The sequence below is a fragment of the Bombyx mori genome, chromosome 6, assembly GCF_030269925.1.
Source record: "Bombyx mori chromosome 6, ASM3026992v2".
Lineage (NCBI taxonomy): Eukaryota > Metazoa > Arthropoda > Insecta > Lepidoptera > Bombycidae > Bombyx > Bombyx mori.
Window position 1 is genome coordinate 9,397,246 of NC_085112.1, and position 19,427 is coordinate 9,416,672.

General features: G+C 36.9%; 1 long non-coding RNA gene across 1 annotated transcript in view; it reads left to right on the plus strand.

Annotated features, from left to right (window-relative positions):
- Positions 1 to 18,936: 18,936 nt before the first annotated feature.
- The window catches only part of LOC134199083 (uncharacterized), a 37,314-nt gene continuing 36,823 nt past the window's right edge, over positions 18,937 to 19,427 (plus strand). The window contains exon 1 of the long non-coding RNA XR_009973442.1: positions 18,937 to 18,994. This is a non-coding gene — a long non-coding RNA (uncharacterized LOC134199083). The remainder of the gene's footprint in view (positions 18,995 to 19,427) is intronic.

A 19,427-nucleotide genomic window follows, 5' to 3' on the forward strand; every position in this document is an offset into this window, starting at 1 on the left:
TATCACAAAAACCTTCTTTAAAATTGAAATACACCGCATTCGTCTTCAAATTAATATAAAATATGAAGACAAGCAATTCAAAATATTTCAAGAGTCTTAACGACATATTTTATTACACATAGCGGTGTGCAAAGGATTAAGTGTTTGATACATAAAGTTATATCCGTAGAATTATAATCTGTACTGGCCATTAATGTCTGAATGGCTTTTAAATCGCGTTAATTAATCGTTTGACTTTTTACTTCATAAACAATACTGACGTTACGATGACTCACATCTTAAATATATTTTAATCTTTGTAATAATACATTTTTGAAATTCACAGTTCTGAACCACAGAAGCTACAAATTTTATTATAATTAGATCTTATTACCTCAATAATGTTGACATCAGGTTAATTTTAAATGTTATCCATTTACATAAGATGTATTTATTTCGAAATAAATTCAAGCTGACATGAATGAAATAAAAAAAAAGTTTACTTATTTAGAGCACTGTTCATCGAATCATGACCATAAAACATTGTTTTATTTTTAAAACTTCTTTTTATAGTTCCATCCTGCTAATATTGATTACAAGTGGACCTATAAACTTGTATTTTTGTAAGCATGGTTCGTAACTTAACATTTTTAAGTTCAGATTTTTTTATGCTTATTTAAATGTAGGCAATTTTTTTTAGCTTTTTATTGATTTAAATTAGACACAAGTACGCGGCCCATCGGATAATGAACAATCATCGATGATCGTAGTTTTCTATAATGGCAAGAAGAGTACAGCTGAGAAATGCACAACATTTAAAACATTTTTTGAAGAATTACTACATGTCATAGCGCTTAGGAAACATTTCGATATTTTTATACATCTCTGTACATTGAAAGAGAGTTTTATTCGATAGCCTTTCATATTCCAGTCAAATTCAAGCCTTAATAACAATGTGGAACCGAAACACTTTCGTGGTCATGTCAGTGACGTTTCATGCACTAAAAAAATGTCAATATATTTCGGGTTTGCTATCATCGTCATCATCATTCTTTCCTATTACCCTTTGCTGGGATGTAGGGCTCGAATCAAATCCTTCCATTTACATCGGTCTTGGGCAGTCTGTTCTAGCTCCTCCCACGTCATTACCAAGACACCTAGCTCCTGCTCCACCGAGCGACGCCAAGTTGTTCTGAGGCGGCCCCTCTTACTTTTATTAAATTTCCATTTTTTTTAAATGCATACAAACCAGTGATGTACTTTAAAAAAAGTTGTGTGGTGTCGTGGGACACCGGATAGGAACGAAGTTCCTTATTATAAAAATATTAACTTTAAGTTCTATTCGTGGTATAAAGAAAATAAAACTGGAGGTTTCGCAACAACCCTCGGTCATTCGGTAACGTGCGAACTTATTGTGGTACACTTCATTCACGGTTTTTTGCATAAAAGTTAGTGTATTGCGCAAACGAATGCTCTGAGATCGTGGTCAATGAATGATAAAAAAATATTTCATTTTTACACTGTGTGCATTACTAACTTCTACGTTATTACAAAGTTAAGTCGTACACTGTGTGCATCACTAATAAAAATCTTACGTTACGGACGTTTTTTCCCGGTTAGGGTACCCCTCCGCATAGTCCCATAAGGAACTTCGTTCCAAAAAAAACAAAAAAATTATCAATCTTACAACCAAATCACAAAACGTTTCATAGTAGAAGTCACGATTACAATTAATACGACTCTAGAACTCCTTTTTACGCGTCCATGGAATTACATTGGCATTCTCGAACTGACAGTTTGGTGTTAACCGGCTCATGTCAGACATGCACGTAATTACATTAATCTGCCTGTCATTCGTCACGTGGCGAGCTTGGACCACCATCACTGATACACCTATAAGCAGAAACATTTAATATATACAATCTAAAGATTGCTTTCTCTGTGTAATCGCTACAATTTAAATAGCGAACTGTAGATTTTAGTATGAAATAAATAACAGGTACTTATTTGTACTAGAGGTCCCGCAGTAATTGAAATTCGACTATAATTAAATGGAATTGTAAGTTTGTGCACTATTATGATTGTATTTTATACTTCTATCATCACAAAATTCGCCAAGACTATACTATAAAAAATATTAACAAACACAAACAATATTTAATCTATTCTCAATTTGACGTCAAGAACAAAAGTTTGACAATAAAATAGTATGCATGCGTGTGTGCGTCAAATACATGGTATATAGTGTGTGTAATGTTTTCTTTATTGATTTAATGTATCTTTTATGCATTATTTAAAATTATAAAATTATAAAAAATATTAACATTGTGCACTTCTTCTCTATATTCTCTATAAGTGTGGAAAATTTCATACTCCTCCGTCCGCGCAATTATCGTAAAAAGGGATACAAATTTTTTGCTTCACGTATTAATATGTAGATATTAATGACATTATTATTGTATGCAATTTAAACACGCCACACTGGTCTCGCGAAATTTACTACAACTATAATATTATTCTTGTTCTGCATTGTATCTTGTATTATGAAACCAAAAGTGCAGTCACTATCAAAGCAGTAATAACTGTAGGTCGTAAATAAGTAAACACGTATTTGAGCGGGTAGGCGTTGGTCGCAGGCTTCGTTCGACGTAGGGCGTTGCCATGGCAACTGGTTTCGTACTACCCGAGTGCACCCTTGTTATTAATACCCGCAATAATTAAGCTTGATTGCATTTCACGCCAGGTGGCTGATTCCTCTTGTCAAATTGTTCAAACACCAAGCTTATACATACCATTCTTGACTCAGATTGAACACAAACATTGAAAGCAAATATTAGCATTCACCGACGAAAATGATTTACATCAAAGCTTTTACATTCGTACTCCACATCGTTCCCGTTTCTAATACATCAGCGGCAGACTAAAACTCTGTCAAAACAATCCACATACATCCCCACAACAAGCAATCAATTTGCATACTCACAACGGAAGAGAGAAATCAAAATTTCAATGCAATTCACACACACGAATACGTGACTCTGTTCAATGATACCTCCCTCGCGGCGGTGGCGTTTTGCGAATTTTTTATTTTCCTTATTAATCAGCTCCCCTGCGGAACAATTTCGGAGTAAAGAGCCCTCGGTCGTGTCCCCGAGTCAAGAGGCAGCATGACAGAAAAAAATTGAACGAGATGTGAGAAACGTCGTTTTGGAGTGACAGCAAAAACAAATGAAAGCCGACGTGCTCTGACGCTAATGATATTTAGGATCCCCGTATGAGATCAGCAATTGTTTTTATTATTATTTATAGTCAAAAGTATTTGGGTCAGAACAATTTGTGTTCGTTATGGTGAAATGTTTGAGTTTCCTTAGCACGGATCCCTTGGAGGTTAAGCTAAAGTGCTTGATGAAAACATAATTTTACCGTTACACGTACTCTGTGATCAAATAAAGAAATTATCAGAAATATACTTACTATCTTTCGTTTTATCTGAAATTTTATTTCATATTTTAGCTTTAAAAGAAAATATTTCTAACATTTGAAGATCCATTCAGTTTCAGTCAAAATAACTAGTCAGTGTGTTGCTGGAATAAGTAAGAAAATAAAAAAAAGAGACAAAATTATAATTAATACAAAAGAGCTATTTTCTGGTGACTGCTACGTCCCATAATATAAGTTACTGGTACCTTTATTTTAGTGAAACAAAGTCACGGACTCGGTTATAATTATTCCAAAAAATCGTCCGTAAAATTATGAAACAAGCGATGACGGAGGGTGCATGAATTATCCATTACAACGCGAGGACGAAAGGTACCTTCGGAACCATAATTCGTACTTGTTCCGGGGTTCCGTACGATATTTATAGCCATAGATAAGGCCTACAGATGGCGAGCCCGCGAAGTTTTCCTTCCCCTAATACCTACTTGTTGAGTTACGGATTCCAATTTCCAGTCCCGTGCTTCAGGTACGGGGGCCAGAGTCGTCGGCGAGTTATCGACCGTTGCAAGGTATGATATTAAATCGGTGTGAGACATGAGCCCTGTTTATGTATGTCGCAATCATAGTAACTTCACCGTTATTTCACTTGCTAGTTTTTAAAGATAATAAACAAAGCTGCTTTTCTATTTTTAGCGTTGACATATTTTTAAGGCATTTTTTTTCCTTCCTAAGCTGATGGTTTAGAGAGACCATGTCAGCGTCGCGGGGCTCAAACCTGACGATTTTGCTAACACGAACCCTAGCAAGAGCCGTACTTCGCAGAATCTACCAGCGGATCGGAAACGCGACCCACTGAGAAGATCCGGCGAGAAACTCAGTGGGCTGTGTCTGTGGGTTAATTTACTCGCCGAGCCCTTCGTCACGAGAACGATGATCGGACTTAAGGCGTGTTTACAGTATTAGCAGTAGTTAAGAATAACTCAAAAAAAACAAATTTGTAATCTTTAAATGTGGTGGAGATGTGAGTATCGCTTTTTATGAAATTATTACTGTTCAAACTCATGTACCATCTGGGGCTATGTGATCAATGGAGCCAATAAATATTATAACTTGAACACCATCATCCTCTTGAGACGTAAGATCTAGATGTCAATTATACAGTATAGCGGTTGTACCACCCTTCAAACCGAAACGCATTACTGCATCGCATCTAAAGTTTTCAGGGTAGTGTATGCTAATGAGCGCTCAAACGACGCCCTACCTTTTGTAAACAATTTGAATATTCATCTTCTAAGCTTAAATTTTCTGCAGATCGTAGGCGATTGTAATTTTCTGTTATAATACTCTGAGGACGCCGCTACTAAATTATCTGGAGGATCCCTTAGTCACTTTTAAAGTCATTCACTATGGAGGATATGGGGAGATGCTATTTTTTTTGGCGCTGGAACCACAATACCGACGACCTGCTAATGATCCCGGAAACGCTGGATACAAACTACGCTGGATCGGGCATGAACTCTAGGAAAGGCCTATACACAGCAGTGGATGCCTGCGGGCTGATAGTGATGATGATGATGATGAAGAAAACAAAAGCTATGCTTTGAGAACCAAAGATGAAAACTTCTTATGGAAAACAGTACCCAGAGTTTCTATTGTCGGATTGCGGTACTCCCAAAGAAAAAGAGGCGCAAGAGTATGAAGATCGAAGTCCTCCTGCTCTCCTTCCAATTCATCCCAGACTATTCCTTGAGGAACGCCTACGAGCCGGTGAAAATCGTGACTACCGACTAAACCCCACCGAGCTCCTCCACCCCGGCTAAGTGGGACCACAGTACCGCATTTGTGCGCGCCGTGGGTCCACTATCGCCGGCTTCCGCCCCAACGTGCATCGGGCGAGATCTACCACTAAGAGCATCTTCCCATTCTCATATCTGTGATTTGGAGGGGCGCGCCGGAGCCACAACGTGCCACCATATCATTGGACCTTAATGACGAGCATCGGGCACCTATGTACTGGGAATTCGACGGCTCCTGCAAAAGCCGGACAGGGATATTCTGTGCGCTCCATCAGCTTCATTTTTATGGATTTCCATCTCGGTCCATAGGTGTTCTTTAATAAGCCCTGGACTTCCCCGTGATAAATAGAATAGAATAGAAAAAGAACCAACGAATTCAATTAATTTTGAAAGCTTTAAAGTCACCTTTGTATTACTTAAATGTACTCCAAAGAAACATTTATTTTGGCACATTACTATTATAGCACTAAGTGACATTTTATTGTCTTATAACAGTAAAAATCTATAAGCTATGGTTATTTTTTTACAAATAATATTTAAAAAAAACAATTAGAATTAAAACTGGTCAGGGGTTACTTAATCATTTGACTTTATCATATCAATTACAGTGCGTATTAACTGAGTTGGACCCCTAAAGCGTCAGTCACGACTGAATGAAGTCAACGTGGAATTATGATATCGTTGATGGCATATGACCAATTGTCAAAGACCCACGGAGAAAGTGCTGTGTTTCAACAAGGGGATCATAATTAACTGGCTGTTCAGCAGGTGGTATCCGTATTTGGGGGTGACGTCACGCAATAGTGAAGGTTTTTTTGGTGATTTATGTTCAACTACGAATCATGACTAATACCAGGCTGATTTCCTTGAAGAAACGTTTTTTTTTTGAACAGTGACTCTTTATGACATGTAACGATATTATTCTATTACCGGATGTACTCGTATAGAACAATGCGATTATGGCGTGGTTCAAATAGATAAGATTTTTTTTTTCTAACGACCCAACACCTGTTCATTACTTGTACCATGAAGGACATAACATCATGAATACATAAAATAAAACATTAGAATCCAGTGTGCGGTGCATTTAATAACAGTAATAATAATAACTTAAAAAGAGATAACTAAAAAAAGAGTATTAGAATAAAAATATTGATTTATTTTTTTGTTCCTGTATAACTACTAGATTTACATGTACTCTATCATTAGTATAAAATAATTTTAAATCATTATCATAGCATCATTATCAATAATCAGTATTAACATACTGTTTGATGTTACAACTCTCATAATGCGACATTAACTCTATCTATCCGTAACGTTTTCACGAATGAACCGATTCTGACCAAATTCGGTCTGGAAATAATTTCGAATCGGAGAAAATATATAGGCTACCTTTCATCCCACTGCTGAGTAAGGGTTTCCGGTCACGTGATTCAAAGTGTAGTCGACGTAAGCAAAACTGCGGGCGGAACGCTAATTCAGTAAACAAAATCAAACTCGCAAAAATACTACATTTGAGTAACTACTGTTTAATGATTACGGAAATATTTCGAAGGTATTTTTATATATTCTGCATATTACTGCCGTGGAGTAATCATGTGCTCTGTACTAAAAGATGGGCAGTCGTTGTAGAATACAGAATAAACATCTCCGCCAAAGATGGACAGTCGTTCTAGAATAAAGACTCCGTCCAGTGTTTCGAGTTGATTTTTACGTGCTTCAGTAATCACTTATTTCAGGTAGGCCGTAAGCTAGTACAGCCAGTAAAATTACCTAGTTGTTTGAAGAAATAGTTTTACAGTTTTTTCCAGCGCTACAGAGTTATATTATGTCCTCCTGACTGAGCCTTTGCTCGTGTCTATCTGTCCTGGTGAAACTGGAAAGGCCTTTTGGCCACAAGTAATCTTTCCTTCATAAAAAAAAATATATCTACAAGGTGGGTGGCAACAAACGCGTTGTAATTTCAATAAAGTCAGTATTAACGGCTTAGGATACACATAAAAGTAAAATTAATCTCAACTAATTCACGTATAACAATTAACAAAGCTGTAAATATGATTGAAGTAGTTCAAACGAATTTATGAGACATTTTTACTATAATCTCGGCTATAATATTTTTTCATTGGATTAAACGAATGAAAATGTTAAACGTGCCACATAAACTGCGGACCAAAGGGAAATTAAGAGATCATTTCTTAAGCGTAGGTAAATTATAGATGAAGCGATAATCTTTGGGATTATCTGAAAGATTATGACTAATATATGATAGTGAGACATAATTTAATTCCCAATATATTGATTATGATGATTACTTACAGTGATTACAATTACGAGCTCGCACCGGTGGGTATCAGTGTCGTATCTTGTCTGTGAAAATATTCGAGTCTAATTTTTAAATTAGTTGTTAATGGTCGAACTAAATTCCGGCCTTTTTAGTGGTGATTGGCTAAGTCCATAGCTCATGAATGTCGACACCGCCTAAATATACAACGCAAAGCTACCATCGCCCAAAAAAAAATTTTTTTTATTGCCCTTGTAGGCAGACTAGCACACGGCCCACCTGATGATGAGTGGTTACCGTCGCCCATGGAATTCAGCAATGCCAGGGGCAGAGCCAAGCCACTGCCTACCAAAAACTACCTACTTACATGTCTTCTTGCATCCCCCAGATTCACTCTCGGTGCTTTAATGCTCTTCTATCACTGGGCACCGTCCTCGTCGAACTCATCAATTACGACGAAGTGTTCGACGCGCCGACTAGCCAACAAACACTACCCATAGAATTTCTCGCCAGATCTTCTCAGTTGGACGCGATTCCGATCCGGTAGTAGATTCAGCGAAGCTCTTGCTAGGACTAGTGTTAGCAATTCTCTCAGGTTGAGCTCGCGAGCTCGCCTATCATCACAGATCTAGAGACAAAAACTGTGACGGTGTTTGTATTGCAAGTCGTGTGCTTCTGGTCAATTTATGAACTGACACTTTTTTTTAAGTTTTTTTTTTTTATTATGTTAAATCACCCTATGCAAAATAAAAGCAGTATTATAAATTACTAAAAAGAAAAATCGAGCTATTTTCTATGAACCCTTTTCATAATTGTAAAACGTAACATTCACGGGAGCTCAGTTAAAAGCGGTAAGTTTGTTTGACCCGCAAGCAAATGTTATTATACCCTAAAATGTTCAAACTTTAATATTTATTAAACTTTACGTAACTAATTTGGAATTAACTCAATGCCCAGTGCCCGAAATGTGAAAATTGTGATTTACATTGGCTATAGTGACTGGCTTTTGACTTATACACTAAAGCTTCAAAGTTACAAAATCATACCTAATTTTAATCAGTTTTCAATTTTACACTGAAATTCCAAATTTTCTCTTTGCTTTAAGTAATACACATTCTACCTAGAACTTGTTTAGAATAAGTATTGCGTATTTTTTTCTAAGCGACCCGGTGATTTGGATTATACCTGACGATTACCTTCGATGATAGAAGGGTAGGACATATATCTGTTGGTTAGTAGTCAGCGTTGCTCATTGACTTATCGGGTTACGTTACAAAAATTATATCTGATAACACACTGTTGATGACCACAATGGTTCCAGAAGGTAGAAATGAGCTCTACTCCATTGGTGTGATGCAAAGACTTTTCCTCAGAGCACTCACCTTGAACCAGACGCTATAGTAGGCAGCGAGTACCAAAAGCCGCTTCTTCGGTTTTCCCTTGACATTGACATAATTAAAATTACATTACTACGATTTAACCTTACTGTCACTATACATATTGCTTTGGACGTTACGAATACTGTACAGCTTTCGATAATATATTACGACAGAAATAAACTCAATATTAAAACGTAAAAACAGTTTTAATTAAACAAAAGTCTCTTCATAAATCCCGAAGTTTTAAATTAGTGTGTGTAATATTATTATGTCGTAATTACTACTTCTCAAAATAAAAAAAAAACCAACACATCTTCAAACAACATTCTCTAATCTAACGTACATATAAAGCTATCGCCGAAACAAATTCACAACGATTTAAACAGACACGTTACAAAAGTTTAGTACTTGCCGTCAGAAAGCCCCTAACGTTATCTTGGGCCATATTTTTAAGTAAATTACAAATAGGTATAGGGCGCCGGTACACTCGCATCGGTTGTCGTGCGTGCTATCGCGACTGGGGATCGCGAATGTAGTCAGTGCCTTTACACACTAGCGGTACGAGTAAAGAAACTAGAAATATGCGCGAGCTTTAAATCTAGAATCTTACGTACAATTTAAACTTGACTATATAGGCGTGCTCGCGGTCCAGCCCGTATTAAATTTACAATTAATATTGTATAATCTATACTAATAAAAGCTGAAGAGTTTGTATGTTTGAACGCGCTAATCTCAGGAACTATTCATCCGATTTGAAAAATGCTTTCAGTGTTAGATAGCCCATTTATCGAGGAAAGCTATTGGCTATATAACATCACGCTAAGACCAATATAAGCGGAGCACCGATAAAGAATGTTTCAAAATCGGGGCTACTTTTACCTTTTGAGAGCTTCCGCTGCGTGCGCTAAAGAAACGGTTAGGTTTGCTAAAATAATGTATGACAGAATTATTCCCCTTTAAAAGATCAAAAAAAAAATCCGCGACAGCATATATCTAACTATTATAGTTATGCGGCAATAAGTGTTCTTTTATTTAAAAAAATAAAACAACGTCAAATATCGTTGAAATTTTTGTTAAAGACCCGAGCGGAGCCGGAGCGGGCCACTAGTATATGTATAAGCAACCGTTCTATTTCAAAATTGAACTTGTTATTATTTTGCAGTTTTTTTCATAATGCTATCGTTAGAAGACAATATTTGTTTAGCCTCTGTTATAATCACCATACTGTGTACGCGGAGAAGTCGGAAAGGTATTATTCCGCTGGGTCTCCATTTCTCACAGCAACTTTAAAAGCCGACGGTTTTTCTTTTCATTTCAATGAAAATTGTCGTTAGTGCCTCTTTAAGGCGGCATTGTTATGATAGTCTCACTGATATGTCATATCACTAAGTTAAATAGAAAAACAACACAGTTATTGTTAATTGTTTTTAAAAAAAAGAGTGTCTTGGCACGAAAATTGTAATTCGTTCCAACTTTTTTATTATGTAGCGGGATTATTTTCATTACTGATTTTTTTTGCTTTAAGGCTTTTAACGGCTCATTCACAATTTTTACATTTTACATAAGCAATAATTTGATGGTAAGGAACGAATGCGTCATTCCAATGGGAATTTGTTAGTTTATCGATAGGTTTATATGGTTTATTTACTACACAAACTTTCTTTGATAATTTTCTTATAAAACTCTATAGAGGAATTGCATTAAACCTTTTGTGATGACTAGCGATATGATTCTGCCTATTTATTAGCCTGTCTATTTTTTACACCTTTATTGATACAAACACAGTTTGAAAAATCTGCAGAATTAACGTTACAGGTTAGGTTTTTACAAACAAAAACTCAATGTATGTCTAGTTCCGAAACTGTTTATCAATAACATAGCTGGGCCGATAAACTTACAACAGCTAAGCTTTTTTTTATTCCTATCTATGCTGATAGTCTTGAGAGGCTATTTCAGCTTCTCCTTGACGTTTAGGTGAGCTCACGGGGCTCAAACCGGAAGTGTTGCTAACACCGGCCCTAGCAAGAGCAGTGCTTCGCAGAATCTACCACCGGATCGGAAACGCGGCCCACTGAGAAGATCCGGCGGGAAACTCTGTGGGCTGTGTCTATAGGTTAATTCATTTGTCGAGACGGGTTCGACGAGGATCGTGACCGGTGCTTGTGGTACCTAAAAGCACCGTTAATGGATCGGGAGAGCTAAGTTATAAATTCACACTAGCAAAAGGTAAAATCAAAAAAAATAATTAAAACCTTTGTTGTAAAGAAACATTTATAACACGGAAAAGACTGCAGGAACTTAATGTTTTTCATTTTAAGAACCTTGATATACATTATTCTTCTAGATTGACGAGAGTTAATTGCCTGCTCAGTGTTAAGTGGTTACCAGAGCTCATAGACATCACAACGTGAACGCCGCCACCCACCCCGTGACACTCGTTTGAAGCTTCAATTACATTACAATAACGGCTTTCGTATTCCTCTAAACCAGTGTTTCTCAAACATTTTGCTTTACCGTCCGCTTTGTGTCAAAATTACCAGCAATCAGACGGTAATATTTAACGTAACATAATATTATTTATTTATTCCAAATTAGTCTTTTGACAATAGACTCGATCAGAAGGATGAGTCTAATGTGCTTGTGCCAATTTATCAAAGTTCCATTCCATTTTTGTTAAGTAAATTTTTAAAACATGCCAATTCTGCAATCGCTACCATTGTTTTGTTACGAAAGTTCTTTATGGCACTGAGACCTCAATCCACCAAAAAAGTGAAAAAAGTGTAACGAAAAATTTATATATATTATACTTTCCATCGTTCACTGATTTTTATTTAGGGCCCCCCAATGTTACTTAAAGCCTCAATCGCCCACTTAGATAGCTTCAACATCCACTGGAAGTAGGGGGTGGTACAAACCACTTTGAGAACCTATGCTATAGCCGGAATGCGGGACTGCATCGACGCCGAAACATTTAGATACGGTAAGAACAAAATTTTCATTTCTGCAAAACAGATATGGTATCGCTTCGTCAGAAGTACATATCCACATTTGAATATATTATGCCCTTTTATATTAATAGTATTCCCTCTGGGATTGATTTTATGAAGCTTGGTCTGCAACAAATGGTTTTTAAAGCAATTTATGTTTTATTTATTAGTAGGTACTGAAATTTTATATTAGCCGTTGATGCCTCCACCCACCTAAAGATATGACTTCTGAGTCTCCGTTTTAACAGTACGGCTGTCTCACCTTTCAAACCGAAATGCATTACTGCTTCACGGCAGATATAGGCAGGGTGGTGGCACCTACCCGTGTGGGCTCTCAGTAAATACAAGAATTATAATTTTTGTGAGTTTCATTTTTCTTAGACCGGCACAGTCGTATCGCTCCAAGCGAATGCACCGTACTTCTTATTTTATTATCTTACTAGCGGCCCGCTCCGGCTCCACTCGGGTCTTTAACAAAAATTTCAAAGACGTTGTTTTATTTTTTTAAATAAAATAACACTTATTGCGGCATAACTATAATAGTTAGACATATGCTGTCGCGACACTTTTTTTACATGGTAATGTGTTCTACAAAGTCGTAGAACATTATTTTATACTATCATCAATAGCTAATGCAGGGCACGCGATGTAAAGAATATTTTAGGTAATTTTTTTACACCTTGGGTTACATTATTGGAGTTTTAGTAAGGATTCCTAATTTTTTTCAAAAAAGATTATAGCCTTTGTCATTGGAGAATAGTGTAGCTTCCAAATAGTGAAAGAATTTTTCAAATCGGTTTAGTAGTTTCGGAGCCTATTCAATACAAACAAACAAATCTTTCCTCTTTATAATATTATAGTATAGAAGTATAGATTTATTTTGCGGAAAATCATCTCATTTCTGAGATGAGCGAAATATTATAATAGTCTTGATAGTCATAATATCGTTTTATCTTCATATCTTACCTGGTGGTCAAGCGTACTGATTACACACTAAGGTTTGCACAGGTATGCACTATGGTATAAACACCCTGACTATTTCATTTATGCTGTAAAGCACTCAGAAGTTTCGGCTTATGAGCGGGATGTAATTGAGACTCAGACCTCATGTCTCAAGGTTGGTAGCCGCATGCACAGTATGATGTCTATGGGCTGTGGTAGCCGCTGAATAAATCATTTCTTTACGCGTCTTCGTAAAACCCGTACGTACCTGTTACTGTTTTGTGTTTTTTGATTAATATTTATAATATAACTCGATGATTTTGAGTTTTTTTTTTTTTTATCGCTTAGATGGTTGGACGAGCTCACAGCCCACCTGGTGTTAAGTGGTTACTGGAGCCCATAGACATCCACAACGTAAATGCGCCACCCACCTTGAGATATAAGTTCTAAGGGTCTCAGTATAGTTACAACGGCTGCCCCGCCCTTCAAACCGAAACGCATTACTGCTTCACGGCAGAAATAGGCAAAAACAAATCCACCTATTTTTTTTCATTTTACGTCATTAGCTTCTGTTCTTAAATTAAAAAACGAAGCAGAGACAACAACAAAAAAAAAAAACACAAAAGCGACCGCTTTCCACTATCGAACGTTTGTTTGCCTTTGGCTGTGTGCTGAGCCGGACCAACTGGTGTAAAACGGATCTCGTCTGTATGCTCTTATGGCACCGGGTGGTCTTTATCATTTCGAAGACAAACATAACGTACAAACACTATATAATAATCCTAAATTTTAAAACAAACGTCGGCTCCTTGCATTTATTAGGGAAATTTGCTTTTCGCCGCACAGTTAATTGTTTGATTGTTGTTAATGGATGGTATTTGTGAATGAACATATGGGAGTTCTGTTTGGACTTAAATGTGAGTGATAATCTTGTGATATACGCCGGTATTTTTGTTTTGTACGTGCATAATGCGTACGCTGTTGGTTTTATGACTTGTTGGACTAAGAATTTTAGTTATATGCATGTTTGATTTCACTTCGAATCTGTGGACTGTGGTGAAGCGAAAGTTGTTGATTTTTGTTCACATTTACCGCGATTTTTAGTCAGAAAACATGTAAGTAAACACTTACATGCGCGGAATAATATTTTTCTTAGATGACGAGGTCCGTATCAATAAAATAACATTCGCTTTTCGGTTTAAGTAGGTTAACTAAAGAGTCGGGTAATGACGAGTTACATTATCGCCATAAGGATTGCTTAAGAACTTTATGATTCATGTAAATAGGACCAATTATTCCGAAAAACGCGGCAGTCAACGTGCCTAAAATACTTATGATTTATAAACAGAAACACTAACTGAGGACCTAAATGATATCCCCCATCTAAGCAATAAAAAAAACAATAAATAAAAATTCTAGGCGATGCGATGCCACAATCATTTAGGTATTAAAATGCGGAGTTACATTTAAATGGTGTTTCGTTGTAAGGTTAGATTTATATCGTTTAAAAAAATTATAATTTGCGTAATTACTGGTGGTAGGACCTCTTGTGAGTCCGCGCGGGTAGGTACCACCGCCCTGCCTATTTCTGCCGTGACGCAGTAATGCGTTTCGCCTTGAAGGGTGGGGCAGCCGTTGTAACTATACTTGAGACCTTAGAACTTATATCTCAAGGTGAGTGGCGCATTTACGTTGTAGATGTCTATGGGCTCCAGTAACCACTTAACACCAGGTGGGCTGTGAGTTCGTCCACCCATATAAACAATAAATAAAAAGTTTAAGTTCACTATTTTTCCTCCAAATAAAATAAAATAAATACTACGTGGATATCGGTACTAATGGTAGGCAGCGGCTTGGCTCCGGCTGGCTTGGAACCAGTCACCATCAGGTGGGCCATATGCTCTTCTGCCTACAAGGCAGGTGGTGGCTTACTGGTGGTAGGACCCCTTGTGAGTCCGCGCGGGTAGATACCACCACCCTGCCTATTTCTGCCGTGAAGCAGTATGCCTTTCGGTTTGAAGGGTAGGGCAGCCGTGTAATCCCACTCTTATCTTCAACAGCATTATATTATATGTACATCCGAATTTTGTCGTCATATGACAAATAATTTATAACAATAAAAAGTACCTACATTAACATAGGACATCGAATGTCCTAATACTTGGGAAATAAGTCACTTCATCCCACGTCGTAGATCCGAAGTGGTATTCTGTCAATTGAATTGCCATCAAACGAAATAAATCACAAACAACGAGTTTCCAGTTAACAAACGTGGGTGGAACGTTTGATTATTTTACAAATACTCAAAATGTAATGGTCCGTGGCAAGTTTGTTTGGTATTTTTACGGTACGTCAAAATGTATAAGAACGTGTGTTGTGCAACTATAATATTAGTTTAGCGGTACTGGCGTCGACAAATATGAAATTGGTTGTATTTTTTGTTAAATCTTCGATGTGGTATTAAATGACATTTTAGGTAGGGAAACTTGCAATAATTTATTAAAAAATGCTCAGATTTATATATTATGATTAGAGCAATACTTGGCAATGAAGTAAATATTTTAAAATATAATATTTTATAATATTGTGCAATTTTGAAACGTAATTGCTCATCTTTGTAAAAATACGAGAAAAAACAATTGTAACTTTTAGAATTTGGAAAATATTATCTAATAAATTTAGATTAGGTTTTCGGCTCAGAATAATTAGTAATCTATCCGTTTTTTCCTACTTATTCGCGGGTGGCCTAGGGATAATTCCAGCTACACCCAGACGGGTAGGTGAGCTCATGGGTTCAACTAAAGAGAATTTGTTAAGACTAGCCCTAGCAAGAGCAGTGCTTCGCAGAATCTATCACCGCATCGAATCCGCGACCCACTGAGAAGATCCGACGAGAAACTGAGTGGGCTACAAACCAATCTTCTTTTTCGTTAAATGTCAGCACATAGTTAGTTGTGACATTTAGTTAGCTTTGTCAATAAATATATATTGAAGAAAATACTCCATATATGAGAGATTTTTATTAATTTGCTTTTATTTACTTGTTATATTTGTTTGTTGGTTTGTATGTAACGTAATCTTAGAACGTCATTTTCATAGTCAACGAGACGTCTGATTGATATAAAAAATCGCACACGCATTATTAAGGAACGGTAACATTACAATAATTTTATAGCTCCACTCTAATATCCTCACCAGTATCAATATGACAATGAAAAGGATGAAACTATGTAGTTATAAGTTTTTTTATTTAAGACTATTTTTTGTAGTTTTCCAGTACTTTCAATTTGAACTTAATTCTATTCAGCATATCACTTGTTACGAGTACGGTATTACCCACTTGATTAGAATAGGTATTATACCAATTCATTAAACAATTCAAATATATTAAGCTTATAATAAACTTACCAATACCAAATGTCAGCATGAAAAACGTGAGTGTTAACATTAACCCGAATGTAATCCTCGTAATAAAAAATTAAATTAACATTAACTCCACAGTGTATGAACAACAAAAGCGTCCTTTAATTCATAATTGTATTATATGATGACACGCAAAAGGAATCGGACACGGCTTTACAAATAAACAACGAAGAATTACCAGCTCATAATTTCACAGAGGCACTTTTGATCCGCATATGTAATTTTACAAATATTATGCATCTGTTTATTTAATTTGTTCGTAAATTAAACTATTATTCGATGGAAGTACAGGAGTAATCTGTCGATGTTAAATAATCTGTGATTGCTTAATAAATTGTTTGTTTATTATAAAAAAAGAACACAATATTCCTAGCCTAAAAGTACATGTTATTATACGCAACATGCTTCGTCAGATTACAGAAATAGAGTTATCAGCAACATGCTTCGTCAAAAAGTACAATACTTACTTTCAGCTGCAAGCGTCGTCATAAGTAACATACTATGTCCACGCTAACAGCAATGCGCGCGTAGGCATCAGCTAGTCAAATAAGCCACTCTGGATCGCACCCGGCCCGAAAGTACCCATTACGCTAGCAGCATTGCCACGCTGTATGGCAATGGATAATCTCTGAACCAGGTACGACCCAGACTGGGGATCGTGGCCTTGCCCTCTGAGGCGGTGGACAATTGCGGCAATAAACTTTTTGGCCTCCGAACTCCACACACCCGTCGTTTCCACTGCCACTGGAACAAACAGGTATGCAGATTTCAGAGCATCGTACTTGGCATGCTTCGTTTTAGCCGATGCCTCAGCAGCAAAGCCCGCACATTGTCGGGTCCCAGATAAATGACACGCCGCGTACGTACAGCTACAGGTTGCGTCCCATAACAAACAGCGTCTCTTTTCCCAAGGAATCAGAGTCAAACCATCCGGCCTCTTACCATCCGACCTGCTGAGGCCAGGTGGTTCCAACACACACGGGATATTTGCGGTGATTGCTTAATAAACTCTACAATTGTCATAAAGTATACGAGTATTATTTACGGAGGGACTTCGGTTCCCTCTGCATTTTGTACCGTATGTTCCATGGGGAGTGCTCTGAGGAATTGTTCGAGATGATACCGGCATCTCGTTTTTACCATCGCACCGCCCGCCACCGGAGTAGAGTTCATCCATACTACCTGGAGCCACTGCGGTCATCCACAGTGCGTTTCCAGAGGTCTTTTTTGCCACGTACCATCCGGCTATGGAATGAGCTCCCCTCCACGGTGTTTCCCGAGCGCTATGACATGTCCTTCTTCAAACGAGGCTTGTGGAGAGTATTAAACGGTAGGCAGCGGCTTGGCTCTGCCCCTGGCATTGCTGAAGTCCATGGGCGACGGTAACCACTCACCATCAGGTGGGCCGTATGCTCGTCTGCCTACAAGGGCAATAAAAAAAAAAAAAAAAAAAATTATAAAAAAAACAGGATTTCTTTGCTTCGTGAGAAAATAGTCAAACGAACAACCACAAAGTTGCATTTTAATATTGTTATAATTTTAATCTATATTGACGTCAAATATGCCTAGAATTTAATTAAATAACTATCCGCCTATTCATTATACTATTGATGACAATTCATGGCAGGCAAAGTCACGAGTTTAACACGATACAGATAATATGTTCGAATAAAACTCTGTCGGAGCTTTATAAAGAGCGTCCCGCTGTGACAGAGAAGCGAAAACTCGCCAGCCGATAACTCTTACCCATCGCTATTACACGCTATTGATGTATTGACTCATTAAAATTCAAACCAGTTTAAAGGTTAAAGTCTTCATAAAAAATGCACTTACCTTTGTTCCCTGCTGAGTCGGAGAATTTAAATGAACCGTGAACATTCTGCTCTACAAACGTGTTGAAATGTCTTCTGGTTAATATTCTTAAATTATCATATTTCAATTACAAAATGTCAATTGCTCTTTCATCGCGTCGGGGCCGCTGTGATTCTACTGTGAAATGTTTAAGCGCTGTTTTTGAGTTGCGATGACTAATAAAGAATTTTAACTCAGATTATGACATATTTATATGTATGACATATTTATATGGCGCTCATAAAAAATAGTTTTTCTACATTGTAACAGGATATTTTAAATCTTCTCGTGATTTTTGAGTTTTTGAGTAGCTCCTGGTCTGTGAAGCTTTAAAAATATGATTTAGTCGAAAATGGCAGAAATATTTTTGAACCGGTTACCGAAAAGGACAACATAATAATTGTTCTTAAGAGTGAATTGTTAGAAAAGGCGTATGAGACAGATAGCCTGAAGTTCCCACAACGCAGTTAATTGAATTTAAACAAAAAATAGGAAAGTTTACAAAATAATGCGTTGATTTCGAACACAATATTTCTATTATCTCTATCGGTACAAACATATCCATTAAACTAATAAGTCAGAAGACAGGGTAGCAGTGATGTAGCTAAAACATTGTACAATTTACAAAGTAGCCTCATTTCCACAATATTTAGCTTCCTTCTCCGCAAAAACTCGGCGTAATATTTTGTTTCCCTCAAACACGAGACTAGTCATGTGAAAAAAAAACAAATAAATGAATCAGAAGTACTATTGCAAATAGAGCACTAGAGGCGTTAACTGTCTTGTTTGTGTCACGTTTTCTGACGCTGATTTTTGCGATAAGTAACACGATGCCTCCTTTATGTCCTCATAAAAATAGTTCGTGTTGTCTCAAAAGATACTACACATGTTTGCATAAGACATAAAAGAAATAAGGTACGTTCAGAAGGGCCTATTAACTAGTCATTTTAAACAGCTTAGCTTATTACTTATTAACTTCTGCCTTTTGCTTCGATAGTGTTAACATTTAATATTAAAAACGCAACGCAGAGTTTTTATCTCGACCAAAGGTAAGAGTGCAAACCCAGCTTCAAATATTGAAATGGTTGGTAGGGACTAATTAGGAAAAACAAGTTAGGCAACAGCTAGTGCCGATAAGGAGGATTGTGTGAAAAAATATAAGGCATTCGAATGAACAAAAAGCTACAAAGGGCCGAGGTAATTTTTTTGTATAAAATATGTAGGGAAATATCTATCTATCTGTAGGTAAATATCTACTGGTATCTGTAGGTATATTAAATTCCGATTTTTCAAATTTATCTGATGCTTGAATTTCAAAGAATCCAGTTCAAATTAATTCTCGAAAGAG